Source organism: Podarcis filfolensis (assembly GCF_964270895.1).
Source record: "Podarcis filfolensis genome assembly, chromosome: 1".
Taxonomy (NCBI): Eukaryota; Metazoa; Chordata; class Lepidosauria; order Squamata; family Lacertidae; genus Podarcis; species Podarcis filfolensis.
Genome location: NC_139604.1, coordinates 24,713,463 through 24,736,617, shown reverse-complemented (window position 1 = coordinate 24,736,617; position 23,155 = coordinate 24,713,463). Strand labels below are relative to the sequence as shown.

General features: G+C 43.3%; 1 long non-coding RNA gene across 1 annotated transcript; it reads right to left on the bottom strand.

The window, feature by feature from the left end:
• Nucleotides 1-1,317: 1,317 nt before the first annotated feature.
• On the bottom strand, nucleotides 1,318-22,723 carry LOC310743838. The gene is made up of 3 exons (XR_014539263.1): nucleotides 22,535-22,723; nucleotides 3,804-4,054; nucleotides 1,318-1,549 (listed from the first exon to the last, which is right to left on the bottom strand). It is a non-coding gene; the product is annotated as an uncharacterized lncRNA (long non-coding RNA).
• Nucleotides 22,724-23,155: the final 432 nt, after the last annotated feature.

Here is a 23,155-nt window from a genome sequence, read left to right as displayed (position 1 = left end):
TACACACACACAAACACACACATTGTGTGTGTGCGTGCACATCATATATATATATATATATATATATATATATATATATATGGAGAAATTTGGTTTACTTCACCTTTTACCTAATTTGTGCTTCCCCAAAGCATACGAGCACCAAAGTGCTGCATTTTTTTTTGAAATTCTCACTTCAAAGTTTGCAATGCAGTTTTGCGTTGCAGAACTGCATTGCAAAATTTGAAGTGAGAATTTCAAAAAAATAAATAAAAATGCAGTGCTTTGGTGCCTGTATGGTTTGGGGAAGCACGAATAAGGTAAAAGTTGAAGTAGATCACATTTCTCTCCTGGTTCTACATCAACATACAGAGCAGCCACATTCAGAACCAAAAGATTCCTGACATTGCATGTATTCTGTTGGGGCTTGTAAAAACGGAGGAATGAGTTTAACAAGTGGCATGCAGCATGCAGAAGAAGAAGAGGAGAACCTGCTGTGATTAAAAAGAAGAAAAATCATAGTTGAGCACCGAGATCCAGGGTGTCTGCTTCTCTGGACTATGGCCAGTACGGCTAATGAATTCAGTATGTTTTACTAATTGAAGTACAAATAATTCCTTTTCAGAAAATGAACAATGAGCTCTCCCAGCGCCAAGGAAACGACAAACCTCTAAATGACTCGCAAATGCATTTCAATATTGCATGTATATAAAAATAGTAACCTGTCTGGCAAGTGAAACCCTAGAAGGATATCATCTAGTCAGTCCTGTCTAGTACTGGGTCAAGTAGTGGGTCCAGCAGCCTAATAGTGGGTCAATTGAATCTGTCGGGTGGGAAGTATATTGATCCTGCTCTTGTAAATTTTTCAAGCACTTCTTATGGTCAGAAGAAGAGTTTGGATTTGATATCCCGCTTTATCACTACCCTAAGGAGTCTCAAAGCGGCTAACATTCTCCTTTCCCTTCCTCCCCCACAACAAACACTCTGTGAGGTGAGTGGGGCTGAGAGACTTCAGAGAAGTGTGACTAGCCCAAGGTCACCCAGCAGCTGCATGTGGAGGAGTGGGGAAGCGAACCCGGTTCACCAGATTACGAGTCTACCGCTCTTAACCACTACACCACACTGGCTCTCTAGTGTGGATGACTCATCAGCCTGACCGCTGCTAGGGTGTTTATAGTGCTCCTCAAGAACAAGACATGGCATGTGCAACAACTAGTTATTAAATGTTTATTTCCCTTCTTAGGGATACTTAATGATTGCCAAGAGGGACATTCTCTGTACTGTAAAGCCAGGGCACAGCTGGCTCAAGAGGAAGGAGCCAAAGGAATTGCTCCTTAATTGCTCCACAACCACACTCTTCCATGGAGCACCCAATAGAGTCTGAGGCAGCATGAGAGAATTCTCACTTTTCAATCCTCGCCTCTTCTAGATTAAGGATCTTGACCAAGGATCTCCAAAATCTGGCAAGGAACCAGAACTTCCATCCCTAGGTTCATGTCCTCTTCCCTGTGCCATGCCTACAGAACATTTTTGCAGGGATGTCACTGTGGGACTGGTTGCTGGAATTGACCTGAGATATGGAAAACACAGTGGCTGGTTTACAAAGAAATACTGTATCCATTTCTGGCATAGTTGGCATGTAGTTACATTGCTTAAACCAAAGCCTATTCGTCTTAGAAGCCTGTACTCAAAGGAGTAATTGGTTGATTTGATTCAGTGTGTAAAATTTAGGCCCCTCTCCCTGCTATGTGGCTATTGTTACCTCATCGTGTTACATTGATAACAAAGAAAAAAAGTCTTAAAGGATGGTGCTACTTTGTGGTAAGCTAAAGATGCTCTACATTGGTCGACCCATTGTGTGCTTATCATTAATAGAGAGAGAGAGAGAGAGAGAGAGAGAGAGAGAGAGAGAGGGAGGGAGAGGGAGAGTGGGAGAGAGAGCGCTATACTGTACTTGGGTTTTTAAAAAATAAAATACATTATTGTTTCATTTTTGTATGTACAATTTCAGCATCCTCAAATTCTGGAGGTTAGAACTGTGTAACCTCTAATGAAGTCATTATCTCATCTTTATTACCTGAAAGAAAGTATGAATTAAAAAAAAATCAGGACCAACCATGGGCGTAGCCAGGATTTTTGTGGGGGGGGGGGAGCAGGCTTTTGTTGCGGGGGGCAGAACTTCAGATTTTTATTTCTTTTTATTTCTTTTTACTGATTTAGTTGGGGCAGCTGTCCCCTGGGACACCCATAGGGCCAACCCACCACTGTTTCTTCCTTCTAATCTTAAAAGTTTATGGATTCACATGCATTGAACAGCCCTTGATATCTGCTTTTCTCAAGAGTGTTTTTCTTGCCATGAACATAATACAGTGCTGACATCCTGCGAACAGGGAAGAAAGATCTCCCTTTGGCTCACTCGCTTTCTAATAGGCTAACACAGGCTGCAAAAAGCTGCGACTTCTTTCAAGAGATAATAATCAGTTCCTGTGTGAACTGTCCTCGTATCACAACTAGAAAATTCTAATCTGTAGTTGCAAAAAGGCTGGACGAGCTGAATTTATGAGCTCCTGGCTCTGCGGACAAATTGGTTTCACTACATTACAACTATACCTGAAAGAGCAGTGGCCAAGTTTCTTCCAAAGGCATCTGAATCCAGCTGTGGCAGATTCCCAGTGACTGAAAGGCATCTTTGCAGCTTCATAAACTTGTGATGTCAGCAGTTTTTCTCCATAATAATTATGCCTTATAAGCGTATTTTTAAAATCAGTATGATGAGGAACGATCTTAATATGCAAAGTCTCCTCCCCAACACTATTTTTCTAGAAAAAGAGGCGCCAGAACTCACCATGAACAGCTCCCTTTTTCTCTTATAATGGCAGTGGTGCTGTTATGTACTGAGTTGAAGAGGATCCAAAATGCAGCAGTATGATTGGTCTGCAGGAGCCACCCAATCCAGCTCCAGGTGGAAGTGAATCCACAGCCTGATTGGCCCACAGGAGAATCCTGGAATTAGCCAATCACGTGCAGCCCATTGTGTAAATAATGTATATAAAGCAGATATTTTGGGGGAACATTCATTCCTCCTCACCACTATGAGCTGAATAAAGAGCATGAAATCCACTCTCGACTCCAAGTATATTTCAGGTGCCCACTTGAGAGGGGCCAGAACTGAGTTCCAGTAAGTTCTGGGTGAAAAAAGAAAAGTCCTGCCCTTCCTTCTGGCTCATTACGGGAGAAAGAAGATGGTGGAAGTCAGAGTCTGCCATCCTGTTAAGACCTTTACATTTGAATCTCAGCCCCTCTCCATATGTGTCTTCCTGCAGAAAATGAGCATGAGAGAAGCAGGGTGGTGACAAATGTTTGTTGCCAGAATGTGGCCGGGCTCTCCTTCAGGTTTTTCCAAGTCCCATCTATACTGATGATCTATCATTACAAACACTGTAATAGATGGACCTTTGGTCTGATCCAGGCCTTTTTCTCTGCCTGAACTTGCTGGAACTCAATTCTGGCCCTTCTCAGGTGGGTGCCATTGCCATTCTAAGAGAATGAGGGAGGTTTCATGGTGAGTTCTGGGACCTCCTTTTCAAGAAAAATAGCCCTGGTCTCATCCAGCAAGACTCCTGACATCCATATGCTCTCCATCTTTGCTCTAGAATCGAGTGACGTGTTTGTCTTTGCAAAACAAACCTTAGTCGGAGGGTACTTCTGCTGCAAAGCAATCCCTGATTAAGATGCCTGCTGTTTACCAGTGTGTTAAGAACTGTGTCCTATCTGACATCTACCTCTCATTAAGAAAAAAACAACAACAGATGCCAACAATGTACCTGTATATAGGCAATCATCAGATTGGCGTTATGAAGCTAGTATGCTGCAGTCCTGAAGTATTTTTCCCCTCCATCCCTTGACTTGCCAATTACTGTTTGAAGAATAAGTCCTGAAGACCAATGACGCAAGTGTCTCCTTCTTTTCTTTTCTTTAGCTGAAGTTGGATCTAATCCAACTTCACCTTTTCCCAGCCTCCTGATCCATTCAGACTGTGTACATCAGCCTTTGGAATAAACCTGTTGAAATGGTCCTATGAAGAACACAACAAACACACCAATATCAATACAGACTCTCTCTCTCTCTCTCTCTCTCTCTCTCTCTCTGGGGGTATTATCTGATTGTGTGTCTTGTTTAAACAGTTAAGACTCGGAGCTTTCTCCTAGCCATGGGAATGAAGAGTTCCAGAGTATGTCATCTCGTTGACTTTTTATTTATCCAGAACACTTCTGTGCCACCCATTCATGATCTCTCTCCCAGGACAGATTACAAAGCAAATTTAAAATGATAAAAAGCAACAAGGAAAACCTAACAGGAATACAAAAATCTCTATATACAACAACAACAACAACAAGGCAAATTATATAATAAATCCACAGGTATATAAAGGTATATAAGAAGTAATTATAAAGCCAGGGAAAACAGAAAATATAACAGAGTTGGCAATGGGTATGCTTCAATGGGGTGGGAATTCCATAACTGGGGCATCACAGCTGAAATATCTTACTCCCTAGTCATCACCTGCTTGATCTTTAATGACAGGGTACCCAGAGAGGGCCCACAGTAGGCTTATCTTATCACCCGGGTGGGTACGAGACGTGGGAGCAGGTGTTTTTCAATGACATTGGGTCTTAACTTGGATCATTTCCTGTAGATCTGTGGTTCTTTAATGGAACTGTCAACATAGCATGCTCTACTATCGTTTAAAATAATGGTCCCAAGTCTCTGGATGAAAAATAGTTCACCCAAGAGACCTTTGGATGCTCCTTGTAGCTCCTCTTTCATGTCTCTTCAAGCTCTGATTCACCACCTGAATCAGAGGAGCTAAAACATTTTTACTTATGCAGGGATTCAGAGGTAGCCCTGCCAAGAGGAAAGGTGCAGCAATTTGCTTCAGGTGGGCTATTCTTGGTACCATTAGGGGAGGCAAAGAGGGAGGTGGTGAGCAGTGGCGTAGCGTGGGGGGTGCAGGGGGGCCGGCCGCACTGGGCGCAACATCTGGGGGTTAGGGCAAATCCACGGGTTAGGGGGCGCAAATCCACGGGTTAGGGGGCGCAAATCCACGGGTTAGGGGGTGCAAATTACTTGCCTTGCCCCGGGTGCTGACAACCCACGCTACGCCACTGGTGGTGAGAGATGACAGACATGGGCCACAAACTATGGGTCCCTTTTCTAGTGGAGGGCAAACCCACCCTGGATTTCCTGCAGCTGTGTTTCCTGCTTTCTACCCCCCGAGTCTGCTTCCCATGCCCTCCTTTTATCTTCCTATCCCACATTAGCCCCCTGCCCAGAATGTGGTGCCAATCAAACCTGGTGTCAGGTCCAGACATGTGGTCACAGGACCAAGGCACTTTCTCTCCCGATCAGCTCTTCTTTCTGACCTTCTTTAATCCATAGAAGTGAATGTGAGCAAAATTGAGCCATAAGGAGAAAGTGGGCCAAATAAACTCAACTGCCATCTCACGTAAGTACTAGATTAGGAAAAGGTGAAAAGGGAAAAGGAACAAGGAATGAATCACCTGAATGAATGCAAACACCTCTGCACAGCAAGAGCAAAAGGTGCTGAGCACTCAGTTTGGCTTGGAATTTAGCCGTCTCTGTGCAGTGAAAAGGAAAGAGCATGTCACTATGCAACAGGCTTCTGGAATCCCAGGGCAAAGCCTACACCTCCCCACTGTTTGCAAATAACATGCCTCTATATACACATGAGAACCCAATGTTTGCATAAAACCACTGGCAAGGTGCACAGTCTGCTGATAGCAAATTGTAGCGGCATCGCCAATTTTCTAACAGGCCCTGCATCCACTGACTTCCCGCCCATCTGCACCACCAATTTGCTTCTTCTGCACAAGGCTATCTTTGTGTGAGAAGTTTTAAAAGATGCAGCTCTGACTCATTGTCTACTTAATGAGTCAGCTGTTTCTAACAGTTTGCTATGACTCCAAGGAAATGTACTGCTGTGGGCGTGAAGCAATTCCCTTGCCTTTCAAATTTAATTAATTTTTTATATATATAGTTTAGCAGCCTCGGCCTTCACAGGACTGCACTCAGGGTCGTGCATGTTCCTTCAGCAACCCATAGTGTCTTTTTGACAGTGAGGGGCATTTTATAAACTTGCACCTTGGTATGCTAGTAAACTGTTATAACCAGGGTTGAAGAATCTGTGGGTCGCCAAAGGTTGTTGGACTCCAACTCCCATCATCCCTACCAGCATGGTCAATAGTCAGGAATGATGGGAGTTGTTGTCCAATAATGTAAGGAGGTCCACAGGCTCGCCGTCACTTTGTTACATGTTTGCAAGGACTTCTCCCTGGCACCCACAATTTTAACGATAATCTAATTCTGCTCATCTGCCATTTTAACCATTTTGTTTTAAGTTTATTACTTTGTTATACCTCTTTATTTGCAGTTTGCATGAGAGGATTGTGGAGGCCCTAATTCTACCTCAAGATGGTGCATGATGGTGCACTAAAACAAGGAGTTTCATTATGTACAAAATTATAACCAGAAGTTCCCGACCCACAGTTACGATAATTGTGCTGTGTTGCTGTTAGAGCTAACTCTCCTTTCTAAATATTCTTTGAACACAATCATGTTTTCCTTTGATCAAAAGAAAACAGATTTCACCCTAAGGCAACTCGTAAGCGCTACTGTAAAGCAGGGGTGGAGACACTGTAGTCTTCCAGATGTTCTGGGGCTGCAGCTCCCATCATCCTTGACCATCAGCTGCCCTGCAGGGCAAGGAATGATGAAGTCCAGCTAACCCTGCTGTAGAAAACTAACAACAACAAAACCCAAACACAATGATCTTTCAATTCTGCAGACGACTCATTCAGCAAAAGAGCAGTTGATCTTAATAAAAGGTTCGATGGTGAGATTTAGTATTCGGGTACATGAAAGCAGAGACCACTTGACTCAACATGTCATGGCTAATTGCTGCAGCAACGGAGTTACAAAACCTGATTAATGATGGTTCAGAGCTCCACCTTTCTGACTTGGCAGCGCTGCCGTTTGGAAACACTTTTTGGAGAGGTGTTGGTAAGCACTTACACCATCTTTCAGATGCCAGCGAAAGCACATTGGAGACATTCACTTTTTATTTTCTGTGATGTTGGGGGAAGTTTCAGGAAAGTGTGGCTTGTCAAAATAAATGCTGAGATATACTGAAGGATTCCACCTGGGCTTAATTCTCTTCCTAAGAGAATTTCTCTCTCTTTTTTATTGCTCAAAAATATGTTTCTGTGGCTGGATCTAGACACATCAAAAAAGCATTTCAGGAAAACGCGTTCTAAACTTCGTAAAGGAAAACCACGTTGGCAAAAGACAGGACTCTACAGCACCAGCTGGTGTCACAGTGTTATGACACATATAAAACACTTTTTAAAATTCAGTGTTGCTGAGTTCTGTGTCGTCATGCAATCAGAAAGATATAGTAGCATTATCTCATCGCCACATTGTGAAAGTACACATCTAATCAAAAAGCTGAAAATAAATGAAGAGGGAAAAGAGACACAGATCACAAATCAAACAGGGTCATAGAAACAGGTATCATGAATCCATCTGTTAGAATATTATAGATCTGTTAATAACTGAGAAAAGAAAAATATTTAAAAATACATAAAGAAGAAAAAGGAGAGACGTGAGGGAAGGAAAAAACCTTTTAAATAAATCATTTTTCTTATTTTATGAATATATTTAAATCTATAGATACTTTTGGCCAGCTATGTTGGTGTACTAAGCTATTGATTTGTGGCCTAATTTGCACTTGTTTTATGAATGTAAAATATCACACTAATGGACAGCATAGTCAAGAATAAAAATTATTGATTCCATGCTGTTCACTGGCATGTTCTTTTCTTCCCAATGTTGGTGGTATAGATATTTTTGCAAATAAATAAATATAAGTAAGTAAATGAGAAAAGCTACTTCTCTGGCCTTTTGCATCATATAAAAAGCAACAGACAGAGTTGTGGTTTTTATGGTTATTTAAGGGAGAAGAGGCAACTCCTTGGAAATCAGAGGAGCAGACCGTCTTCTCAGTTCTCTAAACAGAACTAAAAAATAAAATAAAAAACACTGGAAAAAATAAACATGCCACAGCTCTTGTTCAAACTGCCTTTCCCTTGCTTGACATGTTTACCATTTGAGTCATCAGCTAATTATTTCCTTTGAAGTCATTAAACCATTTTTGTGTGGCAACAGCATATCACTGATAATATATTATTAAAACCGGTGTGTTACAGTTGAAGCACTTAGCTCCAGAAAGTCAACCGCCTGAGATGTACTGGTAGCTCCTCACTATAGATACAACCGATGGACCCATGAGTGAAGCCCCATTTTTTTCAATGACTACTCTGACTCTCAGACACTGATGCTGAGACGATCAAAGCAGAACCACTTAAGCCAAGGCTGGCCTGCATCACAAGGATGTACTGAGCAGGTAGAATTCCAAGCCCGTTGGTGGAAAGACAATTAAATCATTTGTCGTGCTGATAACACATATTGCAATGAGTTTTGCCATCAGATTCCCATGAATAGAATTGTGAAACCAAACAATCACTCCTAAAAGCCTATGGCCCTCAGCCTTGGTCTAATTTTAGTTCAGACCTCTGGAGAAAGTGATCTTCTCCTTCCCTGGCCATTTGCTGGGTAGGGAAGAAAAGGATGTGAGAAAAGTCAAGGTTTGTGAAAATCCTTTTTATTCTCTCCCCCAAACCCCCACCCACCCGAATCAACATTAAATGGGCCTATCTCAGACCTTCCAAGTATCCCTTATTTCCAGGGCAGTCCCAGGTTTACAGAAGTCATCCCGGTTTCTGATTTGATCCCAGAATGTCCTGCTTTTCCTTAGAAGAAGAAGAAGAGTTTGGATTTGATATCCCGCCTTTCACTCCCTTTAAGGAGTCTCAAAGTGGCTAACAATCTCCTTTCCCTTCCTCCCCCACAACAAACACTCTGTGAGGTGAGTGGGGCTGAGAGACTTCAAAGAAGTGTGACTGGCCCAAGGTCACCCAGCAGCTGCATGTGGAGGAGCGGAGACACGAACCCGGTTCCCCAGATTAAGAGACTACCGCTCTTAACCACTCCACCACACTGGCGTCCCTATTTTCATTGGGAGAAACGTTGGAGAGTATGGAGTTATGCGACCCCCGAGCCAAGGAGATAAGTAACATTACAACCTTTAGAAGACATCTGAAGGTAGCCCTGTATAGGGAAGGTTTTTTTAATGCTTACTGTTTTATTATGTTTTTATACATGTTGGAAGCTGCCCAGAGTGGCTGGGGCAACCCAGTCAGATGATGATGATTATGGAATAGGATGGCCTCATTTTCATCAGAGAAATGTTGGAGGATATGCAATCTCAAGAGTCAAGATGGCAGAGGAAGGACAGGGAGGCTAAGTGACTTTCCCCAAAGTCACATACTTGCAGCGTGTCTGTGTCACTCATGACTAGGACTGGAACCCATTAACTGCCTTTATTTATCCTTTAGGCTATGCTGACTCTGCATGTTACAGCAGCAACCTCTAAAAGTCATCCTGACAGTGACTAATACTAAAACAGCTCACATAGAGCAGATTATAATAGTGTCTCAAAACGCTGCACTCAAGGGCAAACATCCCATGCTATGGATACCTATGCCAAAATCCTGCTACCCAACAGTCCCCCTGTAGGATTAAAGTTCAATTCAATAATCTGCTTGAAGTCCTCTTTGCCCCCCCCCCCTGCTACACAGATAATTTAACTCCTACTAGCTTTGTGCCCAACTGCCTTTGATTTCCCAGTTCCTAGGAATAAACACTTGGTTATAAGTAGAACAGATTCCAAGCAGCTATTCAGTATAATGATAAGACTGGAACCTACAGCTTATTTTAGAGTTGGAGTTTCTCCTTTGCAAATTGGATGTCCAATAATCTTCTTTAAAGGAGGTGCTTAAAGGATTGGGCATTAACCTCCTGCTAGCCCACTGTCCTTACCCCTAACCTTCCAAGTACTGGCAAAGGGGAAAGAAAGTATGAGGAAAGAAGAACGTAAATAGAAAGCCATTTCCATAAAACAGAAGAGCGTATTCTGCCGAAACAATAATCTTGTGTGTTTCTTTCCCGGAGTGATGCAAATTCATGGTAATCATTAACTAGCTGTAATCGACATGGTCCTGGGAATGGCCCAACTGGAAAAACATTCCGAGATATGTTCCTGCTATTAATGGCTTGTAACCTTCTGAGAAATGAATTATGATACCTGAACCAATATCAAGGTGGCCTTGGTTTTTCTTTCCCCGGAGCTACAAAATGCATCAACTATACATAAATACCATTACCAAACAGTTTAATATGTCAAATAAAAGCCAGAGTGTTTTTTAAAAAAAATTATTTTAAACAGCAACAACTGAAGCAGTTAGTTACAGCAAAGGATAGGTCGAAAGGAGTGGGAGACTCAAGAGTGCAAATGCCATTTAGATGTCTGCACCAAGCATTCCTCCAGCACAGCTCCCATCTGACTGATTAATCATCACACTCAGAATTTATATATGGTTGGAGGCAGTAACGATTCTCAATACCAGTTGCTGGAAACTGCAGGAAGGGAGAAAGCTCTTGTGCTCAGGTCTTGTTTGTAGGTTTCCCCAGCCATCTGGTTGGTCACTGTAAGAACAGGATGCTGATCTAGGTGGGCCGTTGGCCATCATCCAGCAAGCTCTTCTTGTGCTCTTATATAGACTGCATGCACATGGCAGTTTATTCCATGCTCACAAAGATTTCTGTAATGGTTCTAGGGGTTGCTCGTGCGTAAGTTGTCGCCACTCCTGGCTAGGTTACCTGGGTGAACCCTTTCTGTCTGGACAGCCTCTGACCCATGGCTGTCTCAGTCGCTGGCAGAATCTGTCAGTGGGCGTTTCTTGAACTTCTTCCAGCAAAGAAGTTCTTTGACGCCTAGTCTCCTACTCTCCCTACGCGGAAGTCTTCTGCTCAGGGAGGGTGTGAGCAGCGGAGGACCCGTGCTCTCCCCGCTGGTCTCCGGCGAGGAGTCCTGGAGCCCCCTCGCCGATTCCCCCTTCTGCCCCCCTTCTCCACTGGTGCTACGCTGATTTCCTTCCCCAGCAGATGGGCTGCCTCTCTCCCTACTGGGACCCTCTCCGGCATCCCTCTGGAGCCTTCCCTCCGCCTCTGGCTCCGATGGCAGTTCCCTGACAATTTCCATACTACATTTGAGCTTTCACACAATGTGAAAGCCACTACAGTGAACGTCCACTGCTCATTTCCATGTTATTTCCTTCAATGAAAAAAAACACAACTGTTTGCAAACAATATGGAAATGAGTGCTAAATTTGCACTAAATTCTACCATGGTTCCAGAAGTGGCTTTTGCATTGCATGCAAGCTCAAATGTAACACGGAACTTAACCGTTAGGGAAAAGTCATGGAAATGGATTAAAATCCCATATGTGAATATACCCACGGACTTTGCATGGACTGTTCAAATTACTCCAGAGGGCATTCCTTTTGGGCTCAAAATATTGTCTTCCTGTAATAATTAAAACAACCCTATAAATTAGGTTGTCTCTCAACATGGTAAATGGACAGAAGATAGTCTGAAGGTAAGAGTCACTTGACCAAGCCCAGGTCAGGAGATGTTGGAAGAGCAAAGATTCAACATGAGGAATTTCTGATTCATTCTGATTCAAGGCCAGACAAAGACATGATGTGCGAGATCTGGGTTTGGAAGTCCTAACATACTGTATTTATATTTCTCAAGAAAATAGGTTGGAGGTTGGGAAGGGAGTGCGATTTGGATAATAGCGTGAAGAGGTGAGGTTAATTCTTTGCCACTGCCCTCCTCATCATCAAACAAGAATGTGGAACTGGATCCGACTGATGGACCTGATCCAGAACTCTCCATTCTACTATAGTCCACTTTGACAGGAGGGTGAGGTTAGACATATTTAAAATTGCACCTTGGTTCAGATTAGATTCTGGGATTTTTAAACTAAAAAAACAAAAACACCACTGTGAAGCAGAGACTGTTTTATGACTAGCTACTATATACAGAAGTGAAAGCCAGGTCTGATGGTGACTGTTTAACCGTGGAAAGGGGTTAAAGAGAATTTGAGGACAGGGTGACTTAAATCAAACAGAGCCTCGTAACTAGATCTTAGCATTCTCAACTGAACCTTCATCTACACTGGGATGTAGTAAGAGAAGGACATTGATTATTATTAAAGATCTGAGGCCCCGGCTTGCACCCAATATTAAGGGAGCCCAGTGCCAGGGAAGGGCATAAGAGGTATTCTGTGGATGTTTGAGAACTCATGGAGATGAGTCTAGCTTTGTTCAGGAGGCATTGTAAGCATTAGATGTCTGTGTGCTTTCCTTCATGCCTGCTTCTAGCTAAAAATAGAGCCAGCATTGCAACAGGTGTTTCCTTTCAGAAATGCAGATATATGTATTTTCAAAGACTGTTCATGGAGCGCAAGGTAATTTTGTTTCATTTGTCAAACCAGAGGTAACTGGGCTCTTGGAAATGCAGGAGGAGAAACAAGCGAATAGATTCTGTACAGTTCACCTTTCCTGTTTATATTATTCGTGTCCATTAGGGAGAACAGAAATTTCCTCGCAGGCCAGCGTACTTGGAAGTGTGAGTAGAACTTTGACTGGCCATTTGAGCCCCACACATTTCAGTAGTTCCTTTTTCTGAAACAACACTATGCAGAGCTCGAAACATGTTGGCATCTTGGGCAGAAAATCTAGACTGTGCTCTGCTGACAGAAGAGAAACATTTATTTTAATTTCAAGTGGAATAGGAGGTTGCAGTTGCTTAGTTCTTGCCTTCTCACTGCCTTTACAATCTGTGTCCTGAGGAGACAGGACAGGACTTTGCCTCAGAGGAGAGTGAGGAAGTTGACAGACATGGGATTATGTGGCACTGTGGGTTACAGTGAACTCCCCAGCAGGGTTGGAGGAAGGGGAATGTGGTGGGGGCGGGCTGCCCCGGGTGTCCTCACTGAGGGGGGTGACAAAATGGCGGGCGGCACTCACCGCAGGGCCTGTAGCATGCCCGAGCCACACCTCTCTCCTGGGAGTGACGTGGTGGCTTGGGCACACGCAGGCTCTGCACTGCCCCAAATGGTCTGCCCGCTGTCTCCCCTCAGCTGTAGGGCAGCTGAGTGGGAGGAAGCAGGTAGACTCCTCAGAGACCCTGCAAAGCATCCTGCCCTGGCTGGCCCCACCCAGTGGGCAGCTGGCCCCGCTCCTGGATGCAGGGCTGCCCCAGGCGCCTGATCAACTTGCTCCGTCGCTACTCCCCAGACCCCAGTGAGAAGCATTGGGAGATTTATGCCTCATTTTCTCCCTATCCCCTGCTTGAACATCCCCCATCATGGGTGTAACCAGAAACCCCAGGGATAGGGATTATTAGGAAGGTATTGTCTTTGCTTGTTACTATGTTTGTTACTATATTTGTGTGTTTTTATACTGCAAACCACCCTGTGATCCTTGAATAAAGGATGGTATACAAAATTAACTAACATAATGATAATATATCTATATCTATATCTATATCTGTATCTATATCTATATCTATATCTATATCTATATCTATATCTATATCTATATCTATATCTATATCTATCTATATCTATATCTATATCTATATCTATATCTATATCTATATCTATATCTATATCTCTTTATTGCAGTCCATAGACCCACAAAACAGTTTCAAAGCAAGATACAGTTAAGACAACCAAACAACAGGTGAAAAAGACTGATAATGATGATGATGATGATGATGATGATGATGATGATGATGATGATAGGGATCAGGGAGAAATGCAATTCAGTTTGCATTTAAAGATGAACCTACCTAATTTGCACAAGAATGGTGCAAATGAATGATGGTTAAAGTATGATTCAGCTGCCAGTCTGGTGGGCTTCTGCATGTGGAATTGGAAGGGGGTGCCATGTTGAGTTTCACATCATGCAGCAAAATACTCTGGGCTGGTTCTGAATCAGCTTTGGACAGCTTTATAGCCAATATCACTATCTAGGGTGGCCTCCCTCCAAGGAAGCTTGCAGTCCTCTCTTCTCCCTCTTCCCAGTTCTGCCTCATGTTGGCGTGTGGATAAATCATTTGTTTGCAGTTGTTAGGCAACCGTGGCACGCAATCCTCACCCATAGCCAGGTCAACACAAACCTGTGTTTAAGTAACATACTAGAACAAATCTTTCTGTTTTCATGGCAAGTGCCTGAGGCCTGCTCAGCCTGGAGTGGAGTTGAACATCTTAGATTAAATACGGCGGTGCCATAGCACAGTGCTGAAGAATGTGTTCAATATTTACCCGGGGGGGGGGGGGGAGACCAAATAATCCATATGTTTAAGTTCTCTGGCAAGCACACTTACAAATAAAAATGTTTTCCCAGGACAACCCCTTTTTTCTCTTGTAACATTTAATTGGATGAAAGTAGAGTTTTGTACATAAAAGTTATATGATAATACAGTGGTACCTCAGGTTAAGTACTTAATTCGTTCCGGAGGTCCATTCTTAACCTGAAACTGTTCTTCACCTGAAGCACCACTTTAGCTAATGGGGCCTCCTGCTGCCACTGCGCCACTGGAGCACGATTTCTGTTCTCATCCTGAAGCAAAGTTCTTAAGCTGAAGCACTATTTCTGGGTTAGCGGAGTCTGTAACCTGAAGCGTCTGTAACCTGAAGCGTATGTAACCTGAGGTACCACTGTATACACATTTTCAAAACAGCAAAGTTCTCAAGTTGATAGGAGACAAGAAGGCAGTAAGAAAAATCATGGGGTGAGTGGGGAGAATTGGTTGAGTAGCATTTCCATGGTACAGCCAACCTCCATGACTTCTAGCCCCATTTCCTATTTTTTCCTCAATACTGCATTTGCTATCATAGAATTGTAGAGTTGGAAGTGAACACAAGGATCACCTAGCCCAACCCCCTCCAATGCAGATATATTTTGCCCACGTGGGACTTGAACCCATGATCCTGAGATAATAATCACAATCACAATCATAACAATAATTTATTATTTATACCCTGCCCATCTGGCTGGGTTTCCCCTGCCACTCTGGGCGGCTTCCAGCAGAATATTAAAATACAATGATTGATCAAATGTTAAAAGCTTCCCTAAACAGGGCTGCCTTCAGATGTTTTCTAAAAGTCAGATAATTGCTTATTTCCTTGACATCTGAGGGGAAGGCATTCCACAGGGCGGGTGCCACTACCAAGAAGCCCCTCTGTCTGGTTCCCTGTAACCTTACATCTTGCAGTGAGGGAACCGCCAGGAGGCCCTCAGTGCTGGACCTCAGTGTCCAGGCTGGACGATGGGGGTGGAAACTCTTCTTCAGGTATACTGGGTCGAGGCTGTTTAGGGCTTTAAAGGTCAGCACCAACACTTTGAATTGTGCTTGGAAACATACTGGGAGCCAACGTAGGTCTTTCAGGACAGGTGTTATATGGTCTCGACGGCTGCTCCCAGTAACTAGTCTAACTGCTGCATTCTGGATTAGTTGTAGTTTCCGGGTCACCTTCAAAGGTAGCCCCACACAGAGTGCATTGCAGTAGTCCAAGCAGGAGATAACCAGAGCATGCACCACTCTGGCGAGACAGTCCACGGGAAGGATTAAGATTAAAAGTCTCGTGCTCTCCCGACTGAGTTCTGAATAAAGGAAACATTGGACTGATCGCTGAGTTCACCAGTTCCTTTCCTAGTTCTTTGATAAACTGAAAAATGTTATAAAGCCAGAGCTGCTCCTAACATTTACTAACCTGGGTATCTGTCATATATCCAGCGGCTTTAGGATGCAATGAGCCTGCATACATACAGCCACTATGGAGACAAGTGGCATGGCAAATTACGGTAACTGCTATTGCTTTTCTCAAATGGAAGCGAATTCTGACCCTTGGGGAAGGGTCCTAGCTCAGTCGCAAAGCATCTTGCATGCAGGTGGTCCCAGATTCCTGGCACCCTCAGATAGGGCTGGGAGTAGCAAAGGGTGAATCTATTAAATCCATTTTCCCCCAGCTACTCTGTTTCCTATCTTAAATTGAGTTCTCCACATTTCCCTGCCAATTTGCAATTTTAGAAATTGCAAATCAGCATTTTGGTGGTTATTAATATTATTATTATTATTAGCAGTAGTAGTACCCCACCAATCTGACTGGGTTGCCCCAACCATTCTGGGCAATGTAAAAGAAAGAAAGAAAGAAAGAAAGAAAGAAAGAAAGAAAGAAAGAAAGAAAGAAAGAAAGATGATAGATAGATAGATGATAGATGATAGATGATAGATGATAGATAGATAGATAGATAGATAGATGATAGATAGATAGATTAGATAGATGATAGATAGATATAGATAGACTGTGTGTGTGTCCAATTTTTCCTAACATGCACATTTTTGTAAAACACATATCCCCATACATTAATTCCCCCCCAATTATATTTTTGTATGTTATTTTCCCCAAACACGTGCATTTTAAGGCACACTTTACCCCGGTACACATATTTTTGTACACATTACTTGGCTGGAGAGTGGCGTTGCAAATTTGGGACACATGTGAATTGGAAAGGACGGCTGTGTTTTGGTTTGCATATTGTTTTGGAGTGTGAGAGTTAGTTGGGCCGATTCAACTTTAAAGGTGAACTGAATCTAATTTCTTCCCCATCACTAACTGGGAGAACCCTGGAGTGCTGCTGGTGGTCTACGTAGACCAGTGCTTCGCAAACTTGGGTCTCCCACTATTTTGGGACTACAATTCCCATCATCCCTGACCACTGGTCCTGTTTCCTAGGGACGATGGGAGCTGTAGTCCAAAAACAGCTGTAGACACAAGTTTTGGAAACACTGGTGTAGACAACCCCAAGCTAGATGAAGCAATGGTCTGAGTGGTCTAAGGCAGCTTCCGGTGTTATTACTAAGAAGGTCACTTATGCGTTTAAAGGCTTCCTTTCCCTGCCCTCTTCCCCTCAATCAGTTTGATGTGCCTGAATTCCATTAATGACAAACAAGAGCATTAAAGAAACGAAACACTGAAACCAGCAGGATCTTCAGGAACAATATTTGTTTAAAAAGCCTGCCAAACTCTGGAAGTTATGACAGTATGTGTTAAGTAAGAAAAAGCTGTAACCCAAACAGATAAGATTCTGGATAATTTCACTGGAAGGTGCAGAGTGTCCAAAACAGCTGTAAGAAGAAAAGCCACTTCAGTATGGTATTTAAAAAGGCAGATCTTCTCATTTTAATGTTTTGTTCTCATCAGGCCAGAGGAAGGAAGCAAGCTAGAGTGCCTCTTTCCCATACTATGAAAAATGTTACTATTGCCATATAGGGATGCCAAATTGATTCATCTTTTTTTAAAAAGAAATCTAACAAAAAAAATTTACTTTTTTAAAAAGCCACATTCTGCATTCTACGTGAAGGGGTTTTCGGAGTGTCTTGGGCTCATCTGTTCAGTGTACCTGAGTCCCATAAGCAACATGTTGCTGGAACACCTTACATTTGGATTCATAGATGCATGTTTATGCAATAGGCGTAGATGAGGTTCAGAAGGTGGCATCCATCCTGCAGTCAGAATAGCTCAGTTGGTAGAGCTTGAGATTCTTAATTTCAGGGTTGCAAGTTTGAGTCTCACATTGAGTAAAAGAATCCTGCATTGCAGGAGGTTGGACTAGATGACCCTCATGGTCCATTCAAACCTTACAATTCTATAATTCAATGCTACTTTTTTGTAGCAGCAGGGTGTTGTTGTTTAGTCGTTTAGTCATGTCCGACTCTTAATGACCCCATGGACCAGAGCACGCCAGGCACTCCTGTCTTCCATTGCCTCCCGCAGTTTGGTCAAACTCATGCTGGTAGCTTCGAGAACACTGTCCAACCATCTCGTCCTCTGTCGTCCCCTTCTCCTTGTGCCCTCCATCTTTCCCAACATCAGGGTCTTTTCCAGGCAGTCTTCTCTTCTCATGAGGTGGCCAAAGTATTGGAGCCTCAGCTTCACGATCTGTCTTTCCAGTGAGCACTCAGGGCTGATTTCCTTAAGAATGGAGAGGTTTGATCTTCTTGCAGTCCATGGGACTCTCAAGAGTTTCCTCCAGCACCAGAATTCAGAAGCATCAATTCTTCGGCGATCAGCCTTCTTTATGGTCCAGCTCTCACTTCCATACATCACTACTGGGAAAACCATAGCTTTAACTATATGGACCTTTGTTGGCAAGGTGAAGGGTCAGAAGTACAGGCATGTGAATGCACAAAAACACCAAGGCACTGTACAGCTTTTCAGGTATGTGTATCAACTAATGTTAACTACCAGGAGGAGCTGGGTCTCTGCATAGCTTCCCTGCAGCTAGCTCAGTTGGTTAGAGCATGGTGCTGATGACACCAAGCTTGCAGGTTTGATCTCTGTACGGGACAGCGGCATATTCCTGCATCGCAGGGGGTTGGACCAGATGATCCTCAGGGTCCCTTCCAGCTCTATGAATCACTAAACTGCAGGTTCAAGTTCTGGACTGACTCCATCCACCCAGGCTGGCCATTGGACTTTCCTGGATAGGAAGAAGACTTCCTGTTCCAATTGAGCTTTGCTTGAGCAACAAGGCATACTCGAGCTCATGTAGGATTGTGCGATACACAGGATGTTGGATTTCAACTCCCATCAGCCCCAGCTAGCATGGCTGATGGTCAAGTTTGATGGGAACTGCAACCCAACAAAAGCTGGAGGGACGCAGGTTCCCATCACTGAATCTGGGGGGTTTTTTTGGACCTGTCTCCTGGTTTGTCCTCCACTCCTGATTCCTGTCTTGCTTCTCAGCCTTGCTTCCTGGTTCAGACACATTCTTTAATCCTGACTATATGGACATGCTCATCCCAAGCTGCTGCCCACCACAGTCCAGCCCTAATGGTAGCGGATTGTGGAGAAATTATGTTTTTTTTCCTAGCATACCTGTAACCCCAAGGGCGAAACCATCCTGGGTTTTAAATGAGTGAATGGGAAGCTGCTGTAGAGTACATGAATGCAACATACAACAGAAAGAGGTAAGTTTTTAGCTGGCAATAATGTGGGAAGAGAATCATTGGGCTAGGATCCTTAGTTTAAAAACAGGGATGTTGCATCTCTCTATTTTCATCTGGGAAATGTTACAGGGATATGATGCATTCATCCAGAGAAAAAGATGAAGCAGAAGTGAGATGTGATATATTTTTTCCTTGCCTTGTAGTTTTAGATTATAAAAAAGCCTATCGGCCTTTTGGAGTGCCATTCTATTGAAGGTAGTTTTAAAGAGGGAAACCCTCCCTACTTAAACAACTGAGACATAACTTATTCCACACAGGACACACCCAGCTGGCATGCAGAAACATTGGAGTAAGAAAAGCAATAATTATGGTTTGTGTTCAGCTTACCACCCGCAAATTTAGTTCTTTTTAGGCTTGATTTTTCTAATCAGCTTTGCATTCTGTTGTTAGTATTTTCATGACTGGGAATTAGGAATGGGGAGAGATTCCACTCAGTACACATTTAAAAGGGAACCTACAAAACTCACATTTTCAAAAACAGCGCACAAACTGAAACATAGCCATATTTTGAAATTTGCACTTCTCCGAATTTTGCAATGCAGATTGCCAGCTAAGCAATTCATGCCCAAACATATATACCAGAGTTAAGTGTGCAAAAAAAATAATAATCCATAAATTAGAGAAAAATGCATGTTGAGGGAAATTCCTTTGCAAAAATGTGTATATTGTGGCAAAACTGCATGCAGAAATGTGTGTAATTGGAGAAATTCTCACTAAAATGAATTTTCATGTGGAAGTGTGGAAAACTGATCTGAAGACTGGAAAAAACGAGAAACTGTAGCCAGTGGAAATTGATAGAGTCACCCATCCCTATACAGAAAGGATGGATTTGAATGGATTCCAAGCAGAGGCAGTGGAAGACAGGAGTGCCTGGCGTGCTCTGGTCCATGGGGTCACGAAGAGTCGGACACGACTAAACGACTAAACAACAACAACACCTCTGACCCTACCCACAATTGGCAGGTGGCTCTTAGAAAGTAGTCCTAAAGAGAATGTGGCCATCATTACTGCAAACAGGTTCTGCACCTCCTATTTAGAGGAATGAAAGTAGATTCATTCTACTTCTGAAAACTCTAAGCCTTCCCTTTAAACCGGGCAAAAAGAAGCTGGTGGTGCTGTTCCCCTAACTGCATTTCCATGCTAGAACGTTTAAACACACACAAAAACAACCCAAAATGTTTTAATTCCCCCCATATGTTCCCAAAACCCACTGTGTTTTCCAGTGTTTTTAATGAAACAGGAAAATAAAACAGCACCAGGCTGAAATAATAACAGATCCTCCCCCATTTGATTTTGCACAATACAGTACAATTAAATACTTGGGGATTTTGCAGAGTTTGGGATATTTTGACTATGATGGCAGTGGTGAGAGGTAACCTGACTTTTAACTATGCCTCTCTGGTCCCATGACGCAGTAAAAGTGTTTTACTTCCGCTTGCCAAAGGGTGGGGGGAATCAATCAATCTCAGGAAACAAAGGGCAAGAAGGATTCATTTTGCATGGTTATTCATTCATATTTCCATTGAAACCCTAGCGCATTCCCAACGAAATGCTGACTTGCGTAAGCATGCATGCAATAGTGCTAGAGACTATGCTAGGATACAGCAGGCATGTCAGTAGAGAACACGTCTGCTTAAAGAGCATTTGTTGCTCATTCCAGCCCGCAGTCAGCCTAATCTGGAGCTACACACTTGTAACACTGCGTAAAAGCTTAATGATTATAGGTGGGTTTTGCTCAACAGCCTTTTAATACATACTTCACATTCTTTCACTTTGTGGGGTTTTTATATATAATGCTCTTAGAACTTACAATACTGGAAGGAGAATGAAGCAATTGTAAATCTCATTTCACCCTCTGCCTCTTAAGAGCTCTTGTACGAACAATGCTAAGACTACTTGCTGACGTCACACTTCGACACTCAACCTTCAAAGAATATGAAACAGGTAGATGAGGCATGCTCACCTATATTCCATCGGTGATACACTGAGCCAGACCTGGGTAGCCACTGCATTGCACTTAGCCAGAGATTTCAATATGAAAACACGTTTGCACGTTTCTTGTGCACTTTGTACGTTGGCCTGGTCAAAAGGAAGAGCTGTACACACGAGGCTGGTGCAGCTTGTCTCACCGTGGTGAGGAAACCATCATTCACACAAAATCCACCTGCTATGAAATCTGTAAAAATACTTGAACCCTATCCACTCCTTGGATTTTTCCATCAAATGCATACATAGTGAAATAGAAGCACTATATCCAATTGTGGCTTTGCCTTAGGACAGCGTTTCCCAAACTTGGACCTCCAGCTGTTTTTGGACTACAATTCCCATCATTCCTGACCGCTGGCGGAGGAAGAGGAGTGCGGGGGGAGCGCACCGCCCCTGGCAGCATGATCCCAGTGGGGTGCCATTGCAGCTGTCCCCTCACCCGCGCTGGACACCATGCCCCCTCAGGCGGCACGTCAAGCCCCCAGGATGTGCGTCACCCCCCCAGGATGCACGCCAGCCCTGCCCCCGCCTGCTCTCCGCCCCGCCCCCCTGGTGCCAGATCATGAAGCTCTGCCATTGTTCCTGACCACTGGTCTTGCTAGCTAGGGCTGGAAGCCCAAGTTTGGAAAACAATGCTTTAGGAAAAGTCATTTTCACTTCCACGAGTTAGAATGCCAAATTTCCACAGATACTCCATCTCTCATGTAGTTGTCCATACCATATTCCATATTCCAGAGGCAACTTCAAAACTCTGGAGGAGCTGTTGTGGGAGGCAAGGGGATCTGCAGAGGATCATTAAAAATCAGGTGGAAGTCACTTCCACAAAGGTAAAACCACTCAGGTGATTTGTCACAGTAAATAGGGCCCAGGAAGGAATATCACATATGACATGCATTCTACAGTGGTACCTCGGGTTACAGATGCTTCAGGCTACAGACGCTTCAGGTTACAGACTCCGCTAACCCAGAAATAGTACCTCGGGTTAAGAACTTTACTTCAGGATAAGAACAGAAATCGCGTGGCGGCAGCCATTAACTAAAGTTGTGCTTCAGGTTAAGAACAGTTTCAGGTTAAGAACGGACCTCCAGAACAAATTAACTTCTTAACCAGAGGTACCGCTGTACATAAGTTCCTAGACAGATGGAAATGTATAGTTTAAGAAGTGTTTTTTGTTTTTGTTTTCCAATCACACAAGTTGCAATTTAACTCACAACCCCACAATCCAACTGAACAACAGTCCATTTCTTAAGCAATTCTAGACCCTCACGTTTGTCCAACCAGTTTGCCCAGTAAGAAGGTCTTGTGAGCTCTGAAGATGCATTATGATAAACTCAATGTACATTATGCTTTTTTTAAAAAAAATCCTTATTCAACATCTTGTTTACTTTCACAAAGGAAATTCCTAAAAGATAAAAACAAGTCAGGGCACTCATTCGACACTTACCTCATGCAATAAAAAAGAAGCTACAAGCTTCTCCCTACAAGCCAGTCGGTCGTCTTACTTAGATTCAAGTCGGTTCTTGTCCGGATCATTCACTACAGTGAAGCTCTCAAGTTGTTCCAAATTTAGACATGACCTCGCCACATCCATTTTTTAAAAGCAGGAAGTCGAATTGGGTCTGTTTTTCATCATTTCCACTCACAACTTTCAAGATATTCTCCCCGCCCCCTTCACAATCAAATTAAGAGCGACTCTATTTGCAACATAGTTGGCAGAAGCTCCACCCCACCGCCACTTACCCAGCGACCACAAACAAGGAATGATGGTTGATAGTACAATTAGAGAACCAGATTAGTTCCTGACATTCCTTGTGTCTTCTGGGTGGGGTGGGGATCCAGAAGGCTTTGAAGTGCTTTGCTATGTTATTGCTGAACTGATATGGGGAAAAGGTTTTTCATCCAGGGAACAATATCAAATTAATCACATCTTTTAATCCCCTTTTTTGTGTGTGTTTCCTTGCCAGGGCTCTAGTTAAGAATCTGCAGATGTATAGAAGAGAAGTTTCTTTAGAGAGGCCCAAAAGGGTCCCCCCATGGTGTTTTTCAAAGACAAGATCACAGAAGA